The following is a 25,014-nucleotide window of genomic DNA, read 5'->3' as shown; positions in this document are numbered from 1 at the left end:
ATTTACAATAATACATGACACTGACAAGCTTAAGATCTGCAAGTACATCAAGGTGACAATCTCTTCAAAACTCTTCACGGTAGCATTTAAAGAATTAAGGCTTTGGACTGAGAAGCAAAAGTTATTATGATAAATGGAACTTACTTGAACAACCTACGAGTTGCCGATGACATTGTCATCAGCAGAAACATCTGGAGTCTTGCAGTTCAAGTTCAAGAACTCTCGGATGCAAGATTGAGAACTGGACTCAAAATGGATTTGGGTAAGATCAATGAATTTGGGTAAGATCAAAGTCATGTTCAACAACTTTGTTGTAGACAAAAGTTATGTCTATGATGGGCAGAAAATCAATGCAGATGGAGATCTTATGAAAGAAATCAAGATGTTATATCCGCTTCTGAATTAGTAGTCTAATGGGATTATAGTTCTTCAGTCATCCTTTTTGTCTCCTTTCTTGTGAAGGAGAATGATTGTTGCAATTTTCCGATGATCTGGGATTTGTTTGAGTGTGAGACACTTTCTGAAACGTTTTGCAAAATACTGCTCATTTCTTCTCCACTACAATTCCGTCATTTCAAAGTGTTTTTCTGATTTCAGAGGTGCAAGATGCTGAACTTGTTCGGTTTCTTCATTAGTTTTCTGCTTTCTCCTTTTGGTATTGTGATTAATTCTGCACAAAATCATTCTGTGGTCACTTCTGATATTGAATATGGTTAGGACCATGCAGTCTTCTACTATAAATTAATTTTGTTAATGTGTAATCGATTTCACTCTTTCCTCCATTGTGATTTCTCTAGGTCCATTTTCTCATTGGCTTTTTCGTGATGAAAAAAAAAATGTGTTTTCAAATCAATCAGCTTTCATTCCTGTCTCCATATCCATACCTACATACCTAGTGATGTCTCTTCATGTTGTTGGTTTCCAATTTATGCATTGAAGTCTCCTAAAGTATGCCCTTCCTTTTTCATGTAGTAGTCATATTTCTTCATGAAAGCCTTCTATCTGAATTTGAGATCTCGTTGTTAACTATTATGAATTTGATTGAACTATTTCTGCAGCTCTAACATAAGTGTTGTCACATTTGCTGTTATTGTTCAGTGTATAATGATTCTAGCATTTTTTGTTCCTTGATAAAATATGTCCACTCTTCAGTTCAATTCGTTTTTTTTATTATTATTATTTCACTATAAGTCCAATTTAATTTGAAGTTATTCTTCAAATTCTTTATATATCGTTACAACATGCGGGGAGTAGTACAGAATATATATCAGGACAAGGCGGCTCTTACACCCACTTTACATGGAAAAAAACACCACATTCACCTCGGGGTCAGCCGATACATTTACCAAATGTAACACTCACTGATTGATAGTCTGGGCTCCAGAGTTATAAAGAACCATAATAACTGTGCTACAGTGTCATGACAGACCATAACAACCAAGCAGATGGTGGTGAATCAAAGGTGTTAGACTTGACATTTTAGTCTATTAGTTTTGATTTCTCATGTAATAAATTATTATTTGTAGTAGTAGCATCAGTAGGGGTAGTATTCTTTGTTGAAGGGTTCTACTGTAGCGCAGATTTTCAAAACACTATTTATGGATATTATTATAAATTATTCAGGGATTTTCTGAAGTATTCAATCTTTTAAACCAAATGCCAAACATTATAACTGTCAGGTAGGGATGCACCGAATAATCCGTATCGGCTGATTGCTTTAAAATGGCCGATATTTCTGACTGATATTTCTGACTGATGGTGCTGCTTTTATTGAGTCTAACTAAGCATCTGATTTGTTCTAGTGTGCCTTTAACAAAATGTGAATGACGTGCAAGAACTGCGATGCGGTAATTAAGTGCTGCTGCTTTATTCTTTATATGGACTTTGGATGTGCCTGGTTACGCAAGAGTGCCGGCTATGTGGACCTTTTTCAAAAGTGTCGATCAGGACATTATTATTATTATTATTATTATTATTATTATTATATTATTTCTTGGGCTACCAAGGAAATCGGTTGGTGGGAGGGGGGAGTTTCTCTGTAGCTGCTGCTTGTGTTTTCAGGATCTCTAAATGAATTGCAGATATCCTATTGTAAAGTGCATCTGAAGATATCTCCTAAACATTTAAAGATATTTGAAATTAATTTAGAGATATATCTAATTCATTTCAATGTATCTAAATATTTATAGTATATCTGCCCATAGCTTAAACATAATGTTTCAGGGTTTCCTGCTGCTGTATTTAAAAAAAAATAAAAGCATGCTGCCTGGCCCAACAAATGCTTGAACATTGAAAAAACAAGTACAAAGAAACCTATATGAACAGAAGTGCTTTGGATCTCCTCTCCCTCCCCCGACCCGCTATCATTCTATAGGTAAATACACAATAGGAAAATATCAGTATTGGTATCGGCTGATCTAGTTATATGAATATCGGTTCAGGTTTCCTATGCAAAAACTGCACACTGTTAAAGCCGTAACAGGAGATCAAATCAGAGATGCACAAACAAATAATTGTTCAGGGGGCTGAGCAGATATCTGGATTATTCTAAAGTCTTTTGCCATGCGTGGATGCTGATCTGTATGACAGGAATGAAAGGAGTGGCCCGGCATTATTAGATCCACTCATAAAAAGCCATCAATGCATCCGGTGTAACCTGGCTCTGATATGTCTTTTTAGGCGAGTCCATGCTGGGACTTTTAGCAGGTACTTGGGCTGTACAGATGCCTCCTCAGAACAGAGAGGAAGCTGTACTGAAGCCAGATATAGCAGTTGGTGTTAGATTTAGCAGGTCCCACACTGCAGAAGTCCCCAGGAATGCTAGCAACCAATGAAGATTCTCTCTGAACAGACTGAGAATTTAAGTGTACAGAAAGCACTGTTTGTAAGAAAAAAAAATCATGATGTACACATGAAGTTTAAATGATTAAACAGCATTTGTTACAGGACATTTCAGTTTACAAGCCATCTTCAGCTGTGCAGAAATAAGACACAGTGCAGTAATTTATGCAATTTGTTATAGGTTAAGATGATGTTACAGATTATAAAGTAATATAATATAGATATAATAATATATAATTGTAATTAACAATATTGCCACTCTTTATTAAAATGTTTATTTTTATTTTAGTGTGATAGATATTGGTAATTGTTTTTTTAACACAGACACAGCCTAAATACAAAAGTAATACAAGAGACACAAGTTAAGACTGGACTTTGAGTGTTGGACTTCTATGCCATTGAAAACCTTCCAAAGTAATATAAAGCAGTTGAGAATGAAAGATTTAGTAAAGCAAAAGTACAGCAATATTTATTTGAAAGACTTGGAAAGAGTGGCCTTTGCTTTAGTTTTCTTTTGTGTACATAGGTATGTATGTATGTATTTTAATACTAATTTAAGTTGTCTTTCTGGTTATTAAGGACTGAATGCTAGCATTTAGTTCTTTTCTAAACTGGCATAATATAAGGAGGTTGGTGTCACTAGTGAATTGCCACGCTCTTTCTGAAGTGCGTTTTTGACACTGGAACTAGTAGTCAGTACCCTTATGAGCACTACATTAAAACAAGGTTGACGCAGGGTCTGTCAGTTCAAGTTTTCTGCTGTAATGTAATATAATGTAATCTGTTGTCATTCTCAGCAGCATATCTATTTTTTTTATTTTCAGGATTGACCCCATTATCACACAAGACTTGGAGTTTCTTCCTGGTGTAATCTGATCAGAACTGCATAAGGTGAGTTTAGATTACAGTACACATTGCCGTATGTCTTTAAACCAGAAGTATTTTTTATTTATTTAAATTTGCATCAACTGCAGTTGATAAAGAGCACGTTGTGCTTTACTGTAGAAAAAAAGATGTGCATAATATGATATGAACGTTTTAGAGTGTAGTTTGAAAGGAAATTATTCAGAAAAAAACAACACATGCAATACGTATGAGGGGGACAAAAAGCAAGATAAAAATCTGAAACTGATTCATCACTCACTTTTTTTTTTAGCTACTTCATGAATAGCATTTTTTAATAGAAGATTAGACTCACTTATTTGAAGAATGCAGTTAAACAGTTACCCATATCCTTTTAAGAATCAAAATAAGGTGAATATCAACTGATTTCTAATTCAATCTTTTCGATGTACATTCAGGGGCCTTGTGTTGGAAGTGGAACTTAACTTTCCTCGGTTAACACTCAAAAACACACAGTTAAAAGCCAAGATGTAACAATTCATATCAAAATTGATTACCTGGAAAACACTATATTACGTACTATAGTAAGTTACTATATTATAGTATTTATTTTCCATTGCAAGGCAGACATTGTCTAAGCTGTTCACAATATAATCAAATGTCTGGTAAAGTATAGAAAACTGGAACAAGCACCGTGCAATTGGCAAACTTTCGGAAAGGCCAGTGCACTCACATCTCCAAAGATGTTTCATGGATATGGTTCTGAAATTGTTTTTTAATAAGATGCAAGTTTGATGGAGTACTTGTCGTCTCTTCTCCACCTTTAGCACCCTTGCCTCTCGCTGACATTTTTCTGTACCTGTTTTAAAACATGCAATTGGTATCGCCCACATTATATCTGAAACTTGAGCTGTAAAGGTCAGAGAAATACCAAGGTTTGTCTTGACAATTAATTAACCTCAACTCAAGGGTTCAAATCATTATGGCAGCCCATTTTAAACCTTTTAAAGCCCTCACGTATGAAATCAATTCTTAAACCGAAACTTTAATCCAAGAGAATTCCGGCCAGATATCTGGAGCTTTTAAAATTAGCTGCTGTTCGGCTTTATTCATGTATACTTTACAGCAGTCAAGGTTTCGGTACCAAGCCTAAATGCAGTCACACTTTATTTGCTGTTTTAAGCTTATTTTTGTACCTGATTGTGAAAAGTCAACAGTTTCAGAAAAGAAGTGGAGCAGTTGATTCAGTGGAAGCAGTGAAATGCTTCTTAAAACTGTCTCGTCTTCAGCATATTTTTAATAGAAGATTTAGCATATAATTGTGGATTCAACAAAAATTAAAAGTGATGCCTATCAAATGTTAATTACCCTGCAACATGATTATATTTTATTTTATTCTATTAACTGGATTCTATTACACATCTAGCTACAGTGCCCTCCATATTTATTTATACCCCTTAATAAACAGGAACAAAAAACTGAATGTTGTTGTAGATGTGTTTTATGTTGGATTTTATTTAAATACTTATAAGTAAACATTACAGGTAAGAGAGCACAGTCAGTCCATTTATAATGAAGCTAGCTGAAGAAACTGTGCTGCAGAAAATATTTATTTTTGAGCAATGAAAATCATAATATATTGTGTAGTCTATCCCATTACAACAAATACTTTGTTATACTATACACAGAACACAGTCATTTTTTAAAGGTTTTGCTGGTGTATGTTATATTAAATTGAAAGCGCTATGTCTGCATAATAATACTAATGATATTAATAATAATCATCATCATCATAAACAAGCAATAAAGTAAAAAACAACAACAACAAAGACAGAACAGAAATGTTTGAAAGTAACTTGCAAGCAAAGGTGATAAAGTCAAGCTGTTTTTGTTTACCTATTAAACCTTTAAACTCCCAACAGTTCAAGTAATATTTGGGTAATTGGACACAGAAACTCATTCACATGTCTCTGTGCATAAGAATATGTTTGTTTAAAATGGGACCTTTTCCGTGTTCAGAAAGGCTGACAAACATTGAGTATTTTACCAGGCTTAACATCTTATGAACTAGTAAACAAATGATGCTTAATATCTGTGTGGCCTACTTTTCCACATTGTTTTTAATGATTTTTTAGGCTTAAAAAAAAAAGAGTCTGCCAAAGCATTACTTGGGAAAATTGTCTGACTGGACAGTCTGTCTTCATGTCATGTTTCTCAATTCAAAAGGAAAAAAATAAAAGACAAACCAAATGAAAGAAATTCTCGTGAGGACCACACCATCATTAAATCTACATGAACAGGTGTTTGGTCTATTCTTAGGCTCTCTGGGAGGTTAAATCATGTGGACTGATGGTGCATTAACACTGAGCAAACACCTCTATAGCTACCAGCTACACCACCTGGAGGGTTCCAACAAGGACGGTTGCTTTGAGTGCAACATTTCTGTGGCAAACATAAAGTACCTATAGGAAGCATTCAACCCCCCTGGATTTTTTATTTTTTAAACATTGTGAACAATGAAACAACAGATACCGAAGGAAAAAAAAAGTAATGTCTTAGATGGTAAGATAATTATACTTGGTAGAACCACCTTTAGTAGCAAATACAGCTGTGAGTCTTTTGGGGTAAGTCTCTACCAGGTTTGCACATCTGGATTGTGCAATGTTCACCCATTCTTATTGGCAAAATTGTTCAAGCTCTGTCAGGTTGGATGGGGATAGTCAGTGTACACAGATTTGACTGAACCACTCCAGGACATTCACTTCATTGTTTTTAGGTCTTTTGCAGACCGAAGCAAGTTTTCCTCAAGGATATACCTGTATTTAGCTCCATCCATTTTGCCTTCTTCCCTGACAAGCTTCCCAGTCACTGCCGATGCAAAGCCCCTTATCATAATACTGCCACCACCATGCTTCACAGTAGGGGTGGTGTTACTTGGGTGATATGCTGTGATGCGTTTGCGCAAAACATAATAGTACAATTTTGTGTTTCATCAGACCACAGAATCTTTTGTCACATCTTTTTGCAAATTCCAAGTTGTGTTTTACATGCGCTTCTTTCAGAAATGGCTTCCTTCTTGCCACTCTTCCTTGCATGCCAGATTTGTGGAGTATCTGAGCTATGGTTGACATATGGACAGTTTCTTCCATCTCAGCCATGGAAACCTGTAAGTCTCTCAGAGTTGTCATTGGCTTTTGGTAGCTTCTCTGACAAATGCTTTTCGTACGCAGCAGCTCTGGTCTAAGCAGATTCTGGGTGGTGCCATATACATTTAACTTCTTTACGATCAACTTGAGTTTATCTCCAAGATGTTTTGAAAACTCCTCGGTTGTCATGGTAGTATCTTTAGTTTGAACGCACAACTGTGAAACCTTACAGAGACAGCTGTACTTACCCTGTAATCATGTGAACCAATTTTATTGCACACAAACAGACTCCAATCAACATATTGTGTGAATTCTGAAGGCAATTGGTTGAACCTGAGCTCATTGAGGAGTGGCATAGCAAAGGGGGTGAATACTTATATAATGAAGACATTTTACATTTTTATTTTTAATTGATTTGTTTTCCCCCACCCCATATCTTCCCACATTGAAAGTGTGGAGTAGGTTGTCTAAATCAAGGGAAATAAAATCCCATTTAAATGCACTGTAAGACAACACAATGAGAAAAAAGTCCAAGGGGGGAGAGTACTTCCTATAGGCACTGTATTTTCTTTCATGAAACATAGCTAGGAAGTGGATCAAACAATAAAATTACAGATTTGATTCTTAGCCAGATTTGGAAATCTTTTTACTCCTGTCTCCAGGAGAATTTGTATACAACATTATTGATGCAGTTTTAACAGGTTTAAAAATGTAGACTTTACACAAGATAAAGAAAAACACAATTTTATCTTATTGGTCTGCAGCTAAGCTCAATGTTTTCAGATAAAACAAGAGTTTCAGAACTAACAAAGACCTTTAATTTTATTAGCTACAGTTGAAATAACTTTTAACCATCAAATGCTCTTGTTCTAATGTCATGATTTGATTAATTAAAACCAGGTAATAATAATAATAACAAATACATTCATAACATATGAATATTTACATATGTACTTATTTTAATGACAGTCTTCATCAGTTGCAATTCTTAACCATCCTTACTTAATTAAATGTTCAATGACTGTTTGGTTAATCAGTACATATTAAACTCAAGCTGTTTCTTAAATTTTACCTGCTGCATTAACCACCGATCAACAACACTGACCTCCTCACGGAAAACTTAGCTGGAAAAATCAATCATTAGCTTGTGCAGCATTAATCCTTACCCTGCAGCTAATGCAAAGCGTGAGACTTAAAGCAAATCATTTTTTTGTGTTTTGGTCCATTGTGCAGAAGCTGTTAATTTCAGTGTTTCCACTCATACCCATTTCAAAGGAAAGTACACTAGTGCAATGTAGCACAGCGCCATACTCTATAGTACAGAAAGAAAACAATTATTGGCGTGGATGACACATTACAATATAGTAGGTAGTCATTTGAAGCAGTTTTTTTGTACAGTGTTCTGGTAATGTAGTTGATGCTTCTGAAGTTGTGATTGAAAGGTTCAAGCACTTTATTTAGCTATGCTTTGTCCAGAATTAACAATGCATGCAAGTAATAAAGGTTTATTATGGCGATTTTTGAAAGCCTCTAAGTACCTTAAGCTCCTCAGCTTCTTTTTTGTATTGTCAACAACACTTTCAATTTAAATAAAGGGAAATGTGTGTTTACTAAAACTCAACATTTCAAGTAAGTCAGTAGTGTTTTTTCCCCATGAATACAAGTATGCACAGAGAATGGAATAATGTCTGCCTATCATACAGTCATTAATATTGTTAATAAATGCATTATCGTGGCTATTAACATCTTGCACTGTGCTTGTCCAGCAACGTGTCCAGCTTGTAAATGGAAAAAGAAAGGCTTAGAACCGGAAAGCTGAAATAATATAATTTAGTTGTTAAGCAGCAAAATCGAGTGAATGTATTTTATCCTTGATCCAATTAACCATTTGTAATTGAGCTGTGTGAATGGCTTTCAAGAAATGTCTAAGTTTTATAGAGGAGCAAGAAATTCAAGAGAAAAATAAATGTAGCTAAGAGCCCTACTTATGGTGTTGTTTAACAAATTAACTAGCAAAAGGGTTTCCTGCAGCTAAAATCTGTGCTGTCTGGCCAAACAAATGTGTGAATGTTGAAAACAACCCCCCCCCCCCTAAAAAACCTATACGTTTTCAATCAGGGTGGACTAACTTACATACAAATTCAAAAGAAAAATTTTCTGAAAAACAAGAGCATTTTTCTCTGGACAGTTAGGCTACTCCCTTCAAAAATCGGTGTGGTAGATAAAAGCAGTATTGTTCACTTTCAATATCTGTCCACCTCATATTCTTAGACACTGTGATGTAAAGCTTTTCTTGGAGGAGTGTGCCGCTGATGTTTGGCACTCCTGCCAAGGAGGAACAATGTGGATTGTGTTGCATTAATGAAATAATCTTCGGTGAGACTCACAAGTTTTTCTTTTACAATTATAATTAAGGTTTGTGCTCCCAGGAGCTGGGTTTCATGTTGCAATAAATTCAAAAGCACTGACAATTTCATAAAAATTGCCAGCTTAATTACATGCAACCAGAGCTACACAATACCAGTGTAATTTGAGAAGACATTCAGAAAACATTAAAAAAGGTTGATAATGCCCCCCCCCCTATTATTTTGATTACATATGTGTGTATGTGTGCATATATATATATATATATACACAAACAGTACTGTACAAAAGTTTTAGGCAGGTGTGAAAAAATGCTGTAAAGTAAGAATGCTTTCAAAAATAGACATGTTAATAGATTATATTTATCAATGAACTAAATGCAAAGTGAGTGAACAGAAGAAAAATCTAAATCAAATCCATATTTGTTGTGACCACCCTTTGCCTTCAAAACAGCATCAATTCTTCTAGGTATACTTGCACACAGTCAAGGATTTTGTAGGCATATAGTCAGGTGTATGATTAAACAATTATACCAAACAGGTGCTAATGATCATCAATTCAATATGTAGGTTGAAACACAATCATGAACTGAAATAGAAACAGAAAAGTTAATTCATAACACAAGCAATACACACACACACACACACACACACATACACACACATATATATGTGTGTTTTTTTAATTTAAAAAGGCACATTTCATTATTATTCAATCTTTTACCATCAAGATTATTTTAGGTGTATAAAACTTGTAAAATCCCATTAAACAAATTCATTCAGATTCATTCTTGACCCAGTCTGTCTTGTCTTGTGAAACAGTAGGTATATATCCCAATTATTAACCCACTTTTAAGAAAATTTATAAACAGTATATTAATTTAAAATTGTGTTATTTTGTTTGTTTTTCCCAAGACTTACAGACATACATTCCAAGACATGCATCTCCAGTGGCTCGTAGTATTTCTGCACTCCTTTGTATTATTTGCCCTTGTTGTCATAAGTAAATATATAAAAAAACATTTCTGGATTCAATCTTCACGATATTTTCAATGTCCAAGCTATCATATTGAACGCTTATTTTCACATTGACACTATCATTATCAAGAGCCTCTGTGGTGCACAGACAGTGAATTCATGGTGGCTGGAAACAGGAGGTCTACATTATTTTCTATTACACAAAAAGAAGGATTAAAAACCGACAAAGGCATTCTAATTTTGAATGCTGAAGCCTTATATTTGATCTGATAACTGATATAAGCGACCTTTCTACAGATACTGTCTGAATCAAGAAACATAACCAGTCCACTGAGTGCACTAAAAGGCATTTAGCAGACCATTTTATGGGACATCTATACAGTATTCGATTGAAAACCACAACGCTTCTATTAGTCTGACACTTCACTACCAATAATCACGCTGCTGAAGACATTGCCAACTGTGAAATAAGTCAGTGCTGTGGAACAAATGCTGCAAGCGACAAACAGATCTTTAAACTAGAAGCTCTTGGTGCTCATTGGTATTAACATCCTGTCCTGACATGGATGTCATCATTCAAAAGTGTTTTGAAAAACAGCAACCTCACTCTAACCTTTATTAAAGTGCATTTCCAATGTCTGCTGTCCTTTTTGAGCTTTGTAATTTCCTCTATAATATGTAATACAATTTAATCTGGCTCTTGGAATGATAGTTTCATGAAGTGGATTTTAATCTTGTACCTTTCTTAGTTGTAGGGTCATGGTAATTGACATTGTTCATTCTTTATTTTGTATGATTGTAGTGACAGATAAACCTATGAAATCCCCCCCTGTGACCTTGCCACTGGACCCTCAGTGGCGGCCCTCAGATCAAAGGCTATATGTTTGCCATCAGCGCTCTATTTCTATGTTTCAGATATTTCTTTGTTCTACCACTCTCATGTCTGTGTGTGTGTGTATATATATATATATATATAGTACACATGCCAGGGTGTTCATTTCCAGTTTATTGAATGTAATCAAGAGCTTTTAGAGGCTCTGATGATAAATCCAGGAATTATAAAGCAATCTAAGGAGGTTTTTGCTTATGCAGCAGACTCACAGTGCTGGACCTTCCTTCACAAAGATAATTTGTTGTGTTGTATCCTGTCACACCACAATGATTAGCAAGAATCGAGCCAGAGCTGATGCAGCCCAATTTGATGCCATGTCTCAAAGGATTCAGCTATCTGACCTTGGCCAAAGAGTAATAGTCTGGAGCTGTAAAAGTGTGAAGAGCAAATTGGAGGCCATGAGCTACGCATAGTTCCTATAACAAGTGTGATACAGCAGTGGGAGATATAGGCGGACATGACTGTTTTCAGTTTTCTGTTTGCCACTACTATAGATGGCACTCTGTGAACATTTACAAAAGTGATGCAATCAACACGTGTTTGGTTCTGGAACGACTGCATACCCAGGGGCAGATTTAGACTTTGGTCCTCATATGTACCTAAAACAACATTTGACTGGTGCTATGTCTCATGTGTTGTGAATGGTGATCAAACTACAAGGCTCTATCCATCCACTATACCCATTCATTAAATGCCTTTTAACAGTTGCCCATCTTCACCAGTCATTTTATATATCAATATAGATGATATGTGTGGCACAAAAACATTAACCACATTTGACAAAGTAAGACAATTGGTAAGGTACTCACTAATCAGTACTTTTATGAGAGTTCAGAGGTTTAATACATTGTTCCATGTTTGTATTAAACATGAAACAAGAAGCAAAACCTATTCAAAAGCACCCACGTTTGTGCCTGCCCCTTTTAACTGATTCTTTGTGAAATGTGGCAGAGTCAGGGGTTGCGTCAGATATCCCACATTCATTAGTACTGGAATACCTCTGTCTGTTCCCATAATGTAATAAGCACACATTTTTTCAGTTTCAAAAAAGTGGAGAAGCACACATGCATACAGCTGTATCTTTCATGTAGGGATTTTGAAGACAAACACACAAACATACTCACTGCATCAAAATAAAAAAAAATCATGGGTCTCTACCTTTTATATGCCCCCTTCCTTGCCTTTAATATCAGAAGACAACAGTAAATTCCTGCTGTTTTGCCTTTTTGAGAACCATAGGTGGCAAGTTTTTCAACATCTGCCAGGGTTGTTGTTTTCCCAGCTGCAAACAGGTCTTCCTTGCAGCTCCCTCTAAGGAATCCACCATTTACACAATTTGATGTCCAGCAGTCTTATTTCTGAACCCTGACTGACTGTACTTTCTTTACAAGGTATGTTACTCCTTAATCCCGCATATCCTTCTTTTTGGGCCAATATAAGTCCTGAGCAATGCTTTTTATCTCCTCTCCCTTGTATTTGTGAAAGTGGAAGGGTGCCGTGGCAATGTTATGAGGGATTCCATTTTAGGTGTGTTGCTAAAAAGGTAGAAATACTTGCAATATAACATAACATTACCAGGTGTGTGTTTTTAGATTCCCTTCCCCTACTTCTTGTATAGTTACTTTATGGTTGTTGATTGCTGTTTTTCACTATACTTCATGGTTTGTGGTGGGCTTATCATCAAATTCTGCTATCCTCACCCCCTGAAATAATTGCTTGACTTTTTAGTAGCCGTTGTTAACATTTCATGGCTGCAAGTCAGTTCCCGTTACAAAATGCATGCAGAGTGATTGTAGCTGTCTGAAAGCAAAATGCTAGACTAATCAAAGTGATGCAGTGCTGGCTCAGATGATTTAGCTGGCCAGCAGTGGAATCATTTGCTTAATGCAAGGTTGGCCAGAGTTTTTTCCGCTGAAAAGATCTGACGATTTTGTGCCAGGACACATCTAACTGCATTGCTGTTGGACATTGGTGGTTCCTATGTCTGGATAGTTAGTAGAGTGAGATATTAATATTTGCATTTCAAATGAGTGATGATCAGGCTTTTAATACAGACACTTGACTACTGTTAGTTTAACAACATTTTTAATGGCTTTGTTACATCTCTTATAACCTTGGTAATGGATCAGTTTTAACACTGACTGACTGAAGCTTCCAAACCCCTTTTTTTTAATGAGGAGTCCTGGGAAAGTATTAATTTAAATTTCATTTGATTGGTTCAATAATTAAGACTTTAAAGGGCAACTGTCACAGTCCCTGAAATGAGATTGGTTTACATGTACTAATGTGTTAGTAGGAGTGTAAAAGTAAAGTATCTGTGATTTTTCCATTGCATTCTATCATTTAACAAGCTTTTAAAACTTTAAAGTATGAACTTCAACACTATCATGGCTGCTGTGAAAACCCCAAAGGAGAGCTCTTTAGTGTTTCAGGATGTGACGTTTCAACACTTACCAGACAGCAGAAAATACTACTTTCCTACAAAAGCTCGGGATTTGTCTTCCCTGCAGCAGCTCAAATTATAATTATGTTCATAGTGTTACTTGAATATGTTAAATTACATGATAGTAAATTATATAAATTACATTATATAATTAAGAACCAGGTTTTAAAACATAATATATTTGGCACTAGTTTATACATATTTCACGTAAGAGAAAAGGTTGGCTTTCCTTTCAATTTTAAAAGGAAAAAATGCAGACTCACCAGTGAACAAACTCAGCTTATTCCAGTATATCCAACAGAAGGACACATTCAATTCAGGTCATTGCATATCCATTTTTTATGTTAGGTAGTCTACATATTCTTGTTAAAACATATCAACATAACAGCATTGTGTCACATGCAGGGACCGCCGAGAGATTCATGTTAGTATTCTTAATCTATAGTACAACCACTTAAGTAACGCACTCACCATACTCAACATTTTAATGTTTATTGTAGTTAGTAATCCAATTTTGGACATTTAAGGACAGATTATCAATAATTTATGCATTGATGAATTATTGCATCTCTCCTTCTTTCTACACATGACTCTATAATATTATTTATAAATGTGAATATAAAATTGAAAAGAAACTGCCAAAAACAAAGCAAAAAAGTGTGCAGCAATCAAACAATGTAAATATATATTTATTTAACATGAGCACAGTACACTCTTTAGCAACGTTTCATGTTTTTAATTTAATAGGGTCTGCAGTTTTTTAAGTTTGAAAAGTTTCTAAAATGATAAAATGGAACAGAACAAATCATTGATACTTTACTGATACACCTCTACTAACACATAAGTACATCTAAACCAATCAATTGAGGGACTGTTTTAGTTTAAAAGAAACTTCAAATGCACAAGCTTTTCTTTTTCTGTGGAACAAACTCCTGGGGAAATTTCAAATGAATCATAGTGTGACAGTTGTGGGAGTGAAATAAAGAGTCCATCCTTATTCTGCCCTTAATGAGATAGCTGGCCCACATTTCCTACAAAAGCTTTCACACATTTTTTGGAGTGCTTAATTGAGTTCTTCATCTAGTCAGCCGCACACTCATGGCAATTCAGCAATGTAATTTCTTCTCATTCATTTTGTCCCTTTATATTTAACAAAACAGACTATGTGCAGGTGACTACATAAACAGCACACAGAAGTTATTTTCACTTTCAAATGAGTGGCTGAATGAGAATATAAACACTTGGATGGAAACTTATTTGGAAAGAACAAAACAGACTAAAAAGTGTTTTTTTTTGGGAGGCAATCTTACATAAGGCAATCAGTAAGCATCCCCAACACTTTTCAAAAACTTTCTTACAGATAGCTGCAAATAAGTCAAACCTACCATCTATTAGAAAAATATTAGTTTTCTTACTGTAATGCATATCTTTGAGATTTTTGGCGTATACCATAAGATCCCGGATTTCAGTCTCAGGCACACATCTCAGTGTCACATCCACATAGCCCCAAACAAGCAACAAACCCGCTTCTCCAAATGAAGGCCCCTTATGAAGTGGAGATGACTAGGTGAGATACTTTACTATAACATGCTCATGTACAAAAGTATGAGTCTTTATGCACATTTTGTAAAAAAAAAATCAATTTGAATACGTAATTTTACCGTAAGTAATGGGAGGAGTCTCCCGGTAATCTCAGTGTATCAGAATGTGTTGTATAGAGGATGTTTCTTTTTAGTAGCACCAACACAGCCAGTATGTAGTTGTTTGTTTTGTTTTTTTAGACAACAGTATAATGCCAGCGCTGATGGAAATGTATATTGTGATCATGGCATACCACAAAGCTGGAAGTGTAATACAGTGGTTCAAGGAGAATAGTGTTGAAAACATTTCATCACCTGCTCAGAGTCTTGACCTCAATCCCATAATCTGTAACAGACAGCAGAAGCCAACGTCTCTCCCTGCACTAGAAACTATGCTGTGGTAGATATAGCACTGTAGTCCTCAGGCCATCTATCAAAAGGATTGCAGCAGTCGTGAATACCAAGGGTGGGTCTACAGCCTGTTAAATACATCGTGAGCAGCTGTCATTTGGTATACATCCGTTGTCTGTTTACTTGTGGTACATAAGAAAGCTTAAAAAAGAGAGAAAATTTGAGATTTTAGGGTCTCAACGGTTTCTCCAAGGATCACATTTACAGAATTTGCATAGACAATATTGTTGGGTAGGTTGTTACTCCCCCAACCCTTTGTGTAAAGACAGGCCTACTGTTTTGAGTCCTAAGAATAAACTTAATTTTTCAGCACTTAATTCCAGCAAGCTTTAACCTGAAATTGGTAGATTCTCACATTGTCGAATTACAAGCAGTATTTGTGTATATGTATACGCCACAAGAAGAAAAATGCTGTGGTGCCTTACAAGTATTACTCGTAGCTGCCTTCTGAAATGTCCTATATCGCTATTCATACTTAGAGGCATGTGTTGTGTATTTATGTATGTATTCATGTATTTGCTAAATCCTGAGATTAAAGGACAACATAAATCATTAACATTAAAGTAAAGGCAAGGCTACCAGCAAAACAGAACAAATCAATTAACAATGAAACCTTTAATGAGCATCTTTTGCACTTTATATAGAAAGCTAACAGATTTTATTGCTCCATCCGGTATCTTGTTATGTAGAAGCCAACTGCAATTTAGTGTGTATTGTATTTCTGAAACTAAGCCTATTATCAATCCTGATATTTTATTTACTGATTATTTGTGTCTGTTTATCAAGTTTAATACTACAAATCTCCTGTGAAAATGTATATCTATCTATCTATATATTTAATAGTGACCACATCCATATTGCAATTAGAATACATCTATAGCTTTTATATAAAATATCACAATGTCAAAGGGATGTGTTGAAAAATTCAAAATAAATTATTCATAAATTGACTCATCTCCCAGTGTACCTGCGTGGCCGTGTAGCCCAATCATCTGAAAAATCTGAATGTTCACTTTGTCACAGTTAATTTATCACATATTTGCATTAACTTTAAGGAAGCAATAAAATACTAAAAACAAACTTTAACATTTTTGCCAAACTCTTATTCTGATAGAAATTATGCATTCAAAGTTTCTTAAAATCACTTTAGTGTAGTCTTTCACTGGCAGAGGTTCAAGTTTGGTCCCCAAATATCTTAATTTTAAATGCTTTAATACATTGGCATGGAAAATATGTCAAATTGGAAATTCAATAATGTATTTGATGCTTCCCCAAATCATGTTTATACCATACATTGTAGTGTAGGCTGTACAGAAAATTGTAAAGCCATCAATCATTACCAACAATGATGTAATCTCCATTAACTTTTTTTAACCTTTATTATATGGTGAGTGTGACTGTGAGGCACCTCCAGGAAAAGAGCTTTTGGATTAAATGTATCAGGTTGTAAAGGAAAAGCCCTGCAGAATATGTTCCGGTAAGTGATAGTGCATCTACAAAGATTTGATTGTAGTTGACTAATCTACGATGTCTTTTTTCTGTTCAATGCAATGGGCATTGCTGTTATATTTATTTGAACTAACATTTGATGTTATAGTCTATACAAGAGAATATTAAACAACCTTTTCTCATGGGTTAAAGAGAGCACTATAATAACTCCTGTGCTTTCTACATCACTGACCACTGAGCTGTGTAGGTTTACTATTTTAGTCTGGAGTATTTCTGCTGTTCTTTTTGTATTTGCCTTCCTAAAGAAGCAGCTTGTCCTTTTAGAATTGTGTATTATCAGCATGATTTTCAGGAGCACTTCCTGAATCTTAATATAGAGCCTTGCTTCAAACTGCAATCTTCATGATTTTGCAGACCATGCTTTAATGAAAGCTTTACCTAGCTTGTAGAATTCATTTTGCAGTCTGATTCTTTTTTCCTCCAGCAAATAAGCATTAGATGCCAGTTAGCGGACAAAGATCAGATGATCAAGCAAATTAATGGCCCCTTAATTATGGAAAAACATGGTGCACTTTCTGCAAATGTGACATTACACTCCACACCTAAACAGTCCATTCTTGTGTTACATAATTATATATGATGTATAATGTAATGCCTGTAGTGTAAAGCATAAATGGACAGGTAATTTGTAATGTTTTGGTGACTCACTATTTTGTACATCTATTGGTTATTGTAAAACATTTCTGATTGTAGAAATATATAATTGTCTTCTAAAGGTACTCAGATGTATATTCAAACTAAACTTTGTTTTGTTCTTTCACTGCATCAAATTATGCAAGTATTTATTTATATATTTTTAAAGCCATGTATTTCAAAGTAATCATATTTCATAGACAAACTCTTTGTCTCCCACAATAACAACATAGTTTACTGGTATCAAATTGACTTCAGTAAAACAGTACATTTTTTTAATGAAAATGTCTAAAGCTTACCTCAGTATGACCAGGAGGGATTTTTCCATCAAATGTTTTTGGCAAAACTGTAAAAATACTTATAAAGGTAATAGCCAAACTGAATTAAGAATAATAAATAACACCAAGGAAACATTTAGTCTAAAACTTAAAGTGCTTAAATTTAAAGGAGCTTGACTGTAGAGAGCAAAATATTGATGATATCATATATCATCTAGAAGAAAAATATATATTTCTTTTTTTCCTTTTCCTTGGCTTGTGTTTATCACAGTACAAAATCAGTGTCTCAGTAATTTTGAGCACCATTTTAGTTTTTTTGGCAAAACAATCCTTTACACCATAACACCTTGGTATCATCTATAACATTCATTTGGGGGTTTTCTGTAACGTACAGAACATTGTTAAAAGTATATATTGAGTAAAACATTTTTTAGAGAACAAGTGTTTCAGTATTGTAGCTTTAAATAAAACTATTCTGAATGCCATGTTATGATTTTAATTTTCCTTCTTAAGATTTCCTTTGCAAACTGCAAGTCTACAAAACCATACCCTTTTTTGTTTTGTTACTGTATAGCTGACCAACCATGAAATGACTTATATATATATATTTGAATTACTTTGGAAGTCAAAGTCTTCCAGCTTTCAAAATGCCATACTTTCCCCAATGAACAACAGCTTTATTTATGACTGCTGTGGATGAGATTTTGAGCATTCTTCCATAATACTGTTCATTTTTTGACAACCTATTTAATGTTCATCATAAATATATTTTACAGACTTCCCGAATTCCTTTGGTGTTTGTATGTATTTATACTGCAATGCAGGATGACAGCTTTTATAATAAAATCAGGTCTTCCCCATGGTCCTTTTAGCAATGTAATTCTGATGAGCTTTTTGTTTCCTCAGGCTATTGTTGCAGGTGCACTTTTCAAAGCAAGGTTGCGTTTCTTTCACAAAACAGCTCTCATTCCCTTGATAGTATTGTACATAATTGCAGTTTATTAACCCTTTTCTGGAGAATTTCAAATTTATATTACTTGTCTAAATGTGAACTAGAACTACTGAAACATTTGTTTGCATGTGAAAATTATATAAATGCCAAGACATTTACATTGCTGAATTTGTAATAATAAAATCAAATATTTGCTTGGTAGCTAGCTAGGTACATTAGTTAGCTAGCTAGCTATCAACCTAGAAAAAATAACTTTGATACACAGCCAGGGGTGGAATTGCTGAGAATGAGTGAATTCTACTCAAAGGAAAGTTGCTAAAAGCAGCATTCAGTGATTTTTGAGGTATTTCAAATAAAGACATGTAGGTAGCTAAGCGCAACCGTTTATGTATTTTTCTCATATAACACTTGTGAACAAATTGTTGCTTTATGTAGAGCTAGTAATGGTAATGGTTAATGATTAATTGATCTTATATGGTTTATGTTATAAGTACTTGTATTATATTTTGTGCAGGGACATCACCCTTACCTTAACTACTCAAAATTAATTAACTAATACTGCCACGTCATTTGTAATTTCTAACTTCAAAGACAAACAACTCTTAATTGGAGTATGAGGTGCATGATAAGAAACATAAGTAACATAAGAAAGTTTACAACTGAGAGGAGGCCATTCAACCTATCATGCTTGTTTAGTGTAAATTTAAAAACTAAGTGATCCAAGGATCCTATCCAGTCTATTTTTAAATGTTCCCAAATTTTCAGCTTTAACCACATCGTTCGGGAGTTTGTTCCAGATTGTGACAACTCTGTGTGAAGATGTCATTGACACAAGGGAACTATCCGATCTAGTCAAAACCATTGGCCACCCCACAAGAAATCTTTGTCCCATCCTGGCCACCCCACTTGAAAAGTTCTGGACACACCCCTATTGAACAAAGGAAGTGTTTTAAAACATAGGAACTGATCAAATACATACAAGTGAAGGCCTGTTTGCCTACCAATCTGTGCAACATGGAAATAGTTTCAGATCTAGTGATTGTACATCTCAATTGATTTAAAATCTAAGGCAATATTTTGCAATGTTTTAGCTCCATTATCAACAGAAGAACTGCAGCGTGATTTAGAGAAATGCTCGTTTATTACATTTAACTTGGATGCATCAAACAAAAAGGACCAAAAGCTATTCCCTGTTCTAGTGTGCTATTTTCTTCCAACTAATGGGGTAAACAGTTTTTATCTCTACCAGCTGAAACTTTTGATGTGCAATGTAATTTTCTACATATGTTGGTTGACAGACCCTGTCTTAGTGGAAAGCTTCCTTTGTGCAGATGATACCAGTACAAATCTTGGTGGTAAGAACAATTCATGGTGAAAACTTCAAGTCAAACTAGGGAAAGGGATTTTTGGCATTGGTTGTGGTGTTCACATTGTTCAACACTGCCTTCAAACTGCAGCTGACTTGGAGTTTATACATACTTTCACATTTAGAGTATTCGCGTCGAAGAACTGAAAGACTTCTGTTGAATTGTCAACCTTCAGGATTTTAAATTGCTGGAGCATAACTGGCTGGCACATGATACCTTACTCTTGGACCAGTGCTCAAGAGAACTTTGTTGATTTCTGAAGGTTTCTCTCTCTCAAGACAAATCCCTGTTTCAGAAAGTCTCCAATGACCCCTGCACATAACTGTAGCCTGCCTTTGCAAACCTTTCATAAAATGGTAGAAAAATAGAAGAAAAAAACTCATCTGTTAAAGAAGTTGCGATCCATATTCGTATCCTGAGATGAATTCAGATTCGGAAAGATCGGTCACCTCTGAAACTAAGATCCTGTTGCAGTCTTTGGTTAAGTGTGAGGAAATTAAGGAAGAGGAATTGTACAATGCAATCCAGAATTTTTACGCAACATCTCTAAATTACTTGAAGACAGCCTTTGAGTGCACAGAAAATAACATACAAATAAGCCTTGCCACTTGGCAAATAAGAATTCTCACCCTAAGTTTGATAGACAAAGAATTCTTTTTGATCAACGGGCAAATTAAAAAAAAAAAATCTCCCATCACATGGCTGGCTGGAACACTTATAAATCACCCACATATAAAAGGTGGCAGGACAGTTTTCAAGAGATGGACAATAAATCAGTAGAATCAGATCTAGCAAATGCCATTGAGTTTCTTTTTTGTCTGTGCTTGCCAGCATCACAGCCCCTGTTTGAATCTTCTTTTCAGTAATGAATACAGTGTGGTCACCTAAGAAATCATGTCTCACTGTTTCTACCATTAAGGCTATTCTGTTTGTCTGGGTACATTTTTAACTGAACTGTACTGCATTCTATGACAAACTGCAAATAGATAAGCAGACCCTTCGAAAAATTTCTTCAAGCGACAAATACATTTCACAAGAAGCTTTCTACTATGAAGATCAACAGGGGGAGGACAGGGCAGGCACTGTAAGTTAAGAGGATTACTTCACTTTAAACTTCATTAATGAGCAAATGTTTCTTAGAGAGAAATGCTTTGACATGAAGATTCTGAATGTTCCCCCCCAACTAAACATAAGTACACACAATCTGATGTGAAAGAATAGAGGAAAGATTTCTGTATAAACTTACAAGGTTATAACAGGTTTTATATTGTTATATCTTAACAGACACCTGTACCCAGGACTACTCAAAGAATATACACATTTCAAAATAACATGTGCGTAATATCACACCCTTATTGAAATTCCCAGCATCTGTACTTTAATTAATTTACAGGTCTTGGTACCCAACCGAAAAAAGAGCAAAAGCCTTCCGAAATAGAATGGCACGTTCAAAGGACCATGGGAAGGAGTTCCATTTGGGATCTGGCGAATTGTCAACACTCCAGTGCTTGTCAAAATGCGATCAAAACGGTGGTAGTTTTCAATAGCTGCAGACTTGTCTATTTCAAATGGATCTGGAGAAGGTGTTTTATCCGTGAAAAATGTATGTTTTGGTACAGTGATTTGAAATGACTCACCCTTTACTAAAGCAAAAAAGGATCAGTGAAATGCAAATTTGAAGTGGAAACCAATCATACATTAGAGGCTTAAACATATATATGTGTGTGTATACTTAGGCCCTATATGTTTCAGTGTTCTGAGGTTTATGTGGATATTTGGATATATTATTATAGCATGCAATTTGTTTTATTTTTTACGATCTCTGGTTCTAAACAAGTAAGCCTGTTTATTTTCTGTGATATGTAGACTAACAAGCTCTCGACATCTCAAGGGTCAATATTGTACATTTTGTTCTTGGTCAGGGCTCTAAGTTGGCTAAAATCCTTCTAGACTTCAAAGTTTGGTAACCAATAAAAAAAATTGGGGCCAATTTGTTTTTCTTTGCTACACCTAATAATGCATTGTTTTATATATAAAAAATGATGCAATTAAATGTATTACATGTACAAAATTCTTTAATAATTAGGATTATTAAAGGCAGATGCCCGGTTCCGACTTTCAGTTCCCATATTAAGACCTTAACAAATGACAACAAAAACTTACAGGAAGTTGATGCTTGGCTGGAGTTGGGCACAATTTTGATTGTAGTATATATAAATGTCATTCAATGTGCAATGTAAATTAATAAGCAATAGTACAACTGTTATACAACAAAAGACAAAACAAATTACTTTGTGCAAATTGAAGAGGAATATGAAATGTAACATTTACCTGGCAAACACATTAAATTAATAAAATCACACTGTAACATACAATACTGTACATTAGCCTATCCTTATAAACCAGAGTATACGAGTGGGATAATTCAAGTCATGCAAATGTTGGAATGAACTGCCATCAAAGTGATCGCAGCAGATTGATGATTTTTTCCATTTTGAAAGTGGAATTTTTTACTTGTTGAGACTATTTCCGCTGTGCATTAATCTCCTCTGTTGTTGGAAAGGAGAAAAAATAAGTCTGTCTTCACTGTTTTTACCACAGTAATACAGAAACACTTAATGTTGTCTATGGAAATTATAATTACTATCAATGAGTAAAACCATGAGGTACTAACACTTGGTTAACTTGATAATATGACTTGAGTTGACACATTTGGTGCTTTGTAGTTTTTCGCTGTGTTTCTGCTATCCAGATAGTTATGACACAACATATCCTGAAACCCTGAAAGAGCATTCATGCTGGTTTACATTACTTGGTATGTTTTACATTTTAAAGTTTTAAAAGTTGCTTATATGATAATGAATATATATGATTATATGGTATGAATTAAACTTAAAATTAAAATTGTAAATCTGGTATACATTTTACTTTTAGTTCCCCATATAGTTAAAAATAATGCATACATTCTTTGGCCAAACTCTGAGGCACTCCTAATTAATCTTGCTGACAAATGGGAAGCTGTGGTCAGTGGAGGAGAATAGCTGCTCTCCCCTTGAAATAAACCTAAGAAAGAACAACAACCCAACTTAATGAAAGTTTAGTAATAGAATAGTTTGACAATGCCTGCTAAACACTTAATATTAAAGTTGTACCATGGCTGAAAATGTATTGACACGGCCAATTCAAGCCTGTGGGGCAGACACCAGAAAGCAACAATGTGACTTAAGTCATTACATTTTGCCTGTAACTCTTCTGTTGATGCCAGGTTAACTGCCATCAGCAGTGAATGCAACCATTTTTTCCATTTACAGAATATCCCCTTTGCCAAGTGAAGAAAATGCCTCTTCAAATTAATTTAAAATGCCAACTGTATTTAAAAGTGTCATAGACTGATACATTAGTTTAACGCTTGGTATTTCAATAATACTTTTGTCTGTGCTTTAATTTGCTATTAAAGAAATGTAATGTTTTTAGTATATATGGCACACTAGTTGGCAGTAGGTTTTTTGCTTAATTTCATAACCTCATTTTTATTATTTTCGTACACTTTGTAAGGTGTTTATATGTTGCGCCTTAGCGATGACATTTACTCACCAGAATTGCAGCTCACCATGGCAACAAGCAGCTGCAGTCACCAGTGGGATAACGCAGTGCTCTGATTTGCTCAAAGAAAGGGAAACCTACCCTACTTTCTTCTACGCAGACTGGCAGCTTCGTACATTTTTTTTTAACTCATCAGTGAGCATCTCACTTAATGTGTTTTTAAACCAGTGCCAGTGCTTTTTCTTCAAGGCAAAACCTTTATATTAACCTTCCCCTTAGTCAACGGTGTTGAATACAAATAAATATATGCTCGTAGATTCACCTCTGGTGACCCACAGCTGGCAAATTTGAGCCTTGTTAGTGACCTGGAATCCAGTGTTGATTAGTTCTGCTTTACCTATAACTAGATTGCCAGATTGCTTTTTTGGGTGATGCTGGTGCCTCACACTGTTCTTCAAATTGTTCCCTGTATGAATTGATATTCACAGCTGTTTTGTTGTATTTCATAGAAGGTGTGATTCTTTGATTTGTTTCCCTCCAGAAACATGCCCTTACTATTATTTCTTCACTGAACTTGAAGAAAATGTTTTTATCCCCAGGGAGAGTGAAGTAAATGAGATAAAGATGACATTTGAGTCAATTAATTTTTGATCTGTTGGGATGCCCTTCTATTTTGTTTTAAGCATTCTTCAAATGCTTAGTCTTGAAAAGAGAATTTTTGAGAAGATAAGATATTTGCACTGTTTTGTTAGATGAGTCAAAGATCTGTTCTATTGACATAATTTGCTGTTTGAGAGTATGGCTTCCACTATAATTAATCCAGTCATACCAAGAAGACCTTTTAAAGTGTAAAATTACAGAAAAACAACAAAGCTATATATCTGAAAAAATATCAAAAGGGACTATGGATAAGTTACAGTGAAATTCGTTTTTATAGCAAAGCTGCCCATAGACCACCATGCGCTGTCAATCAGGCATCAGGAAGGGGCTGCCTGCTTTAGCTTCCTCAGTGCACGGATATCTCTTTTGATAGAACCCACAGGTTCACAAGCAACCTTGCAGCCTTTGAATGTTATTTTCTTCAGATAAGCAGGGTTTCATACGAAACCCATTGTTATTTTTCAAGGTATGAAAATCACCCAAAGGGACTATAGGAGACTGGGTACCCAAGCCATCACGAGGAAGACCATCAACAGGCTAAGGAAAGCCAAGCCTGAGGCCAGGAGCCTACAAGG

The 25,014-nt window shown here is 35.1% G+C and overlaps 1 protein-coding gene across 4 annotated transcripts in view; it reads left to right on the top strand.

The window, feature by feature from the left end:
- The window catches only part of fut8a (fucosyltransferase 8a (alpha (1,6) fucosyltransferase)), a 252,183-nt gene that overhangs the window by 74,067 nt on the left and 153,102 nt on the right, over positions 1 to 25,014 (top strand). For all 4 annotated transcript variants that reach the window (XM_066694455.1, XM_066694458.1, XM_066694453.1 and 1 more), the window contains one exon: positions 3,666 to 3,732. The gene's annotated coding sequence lies outside the window, so the exon portion shown is untranslated. The remainder of the gene's footprint in view (positions 1 to 3,665; positions 3,733 to 25,014) is intronic.

This window comes from Amia ocellicauda, chromosome 21 (assembly GCF_036373705.1).
Source record: "Amia ocellicauda isolate fAmiCal2 chromosome 21, fAmiCal2.hap1, whole genome shotgun sequence".
Classification (NCBI taxonomy): Eukaryota; Metazoa; Chordata; class Actinopteri; order Amiiformes; family Amiidae; genus Amia; species Amia ocellicauda.
The sequence above is the reverse complement of the archived record's forward strand: the minus strand, read 5'-3'. Positions and strand labels throughout refer to the sequence as shown.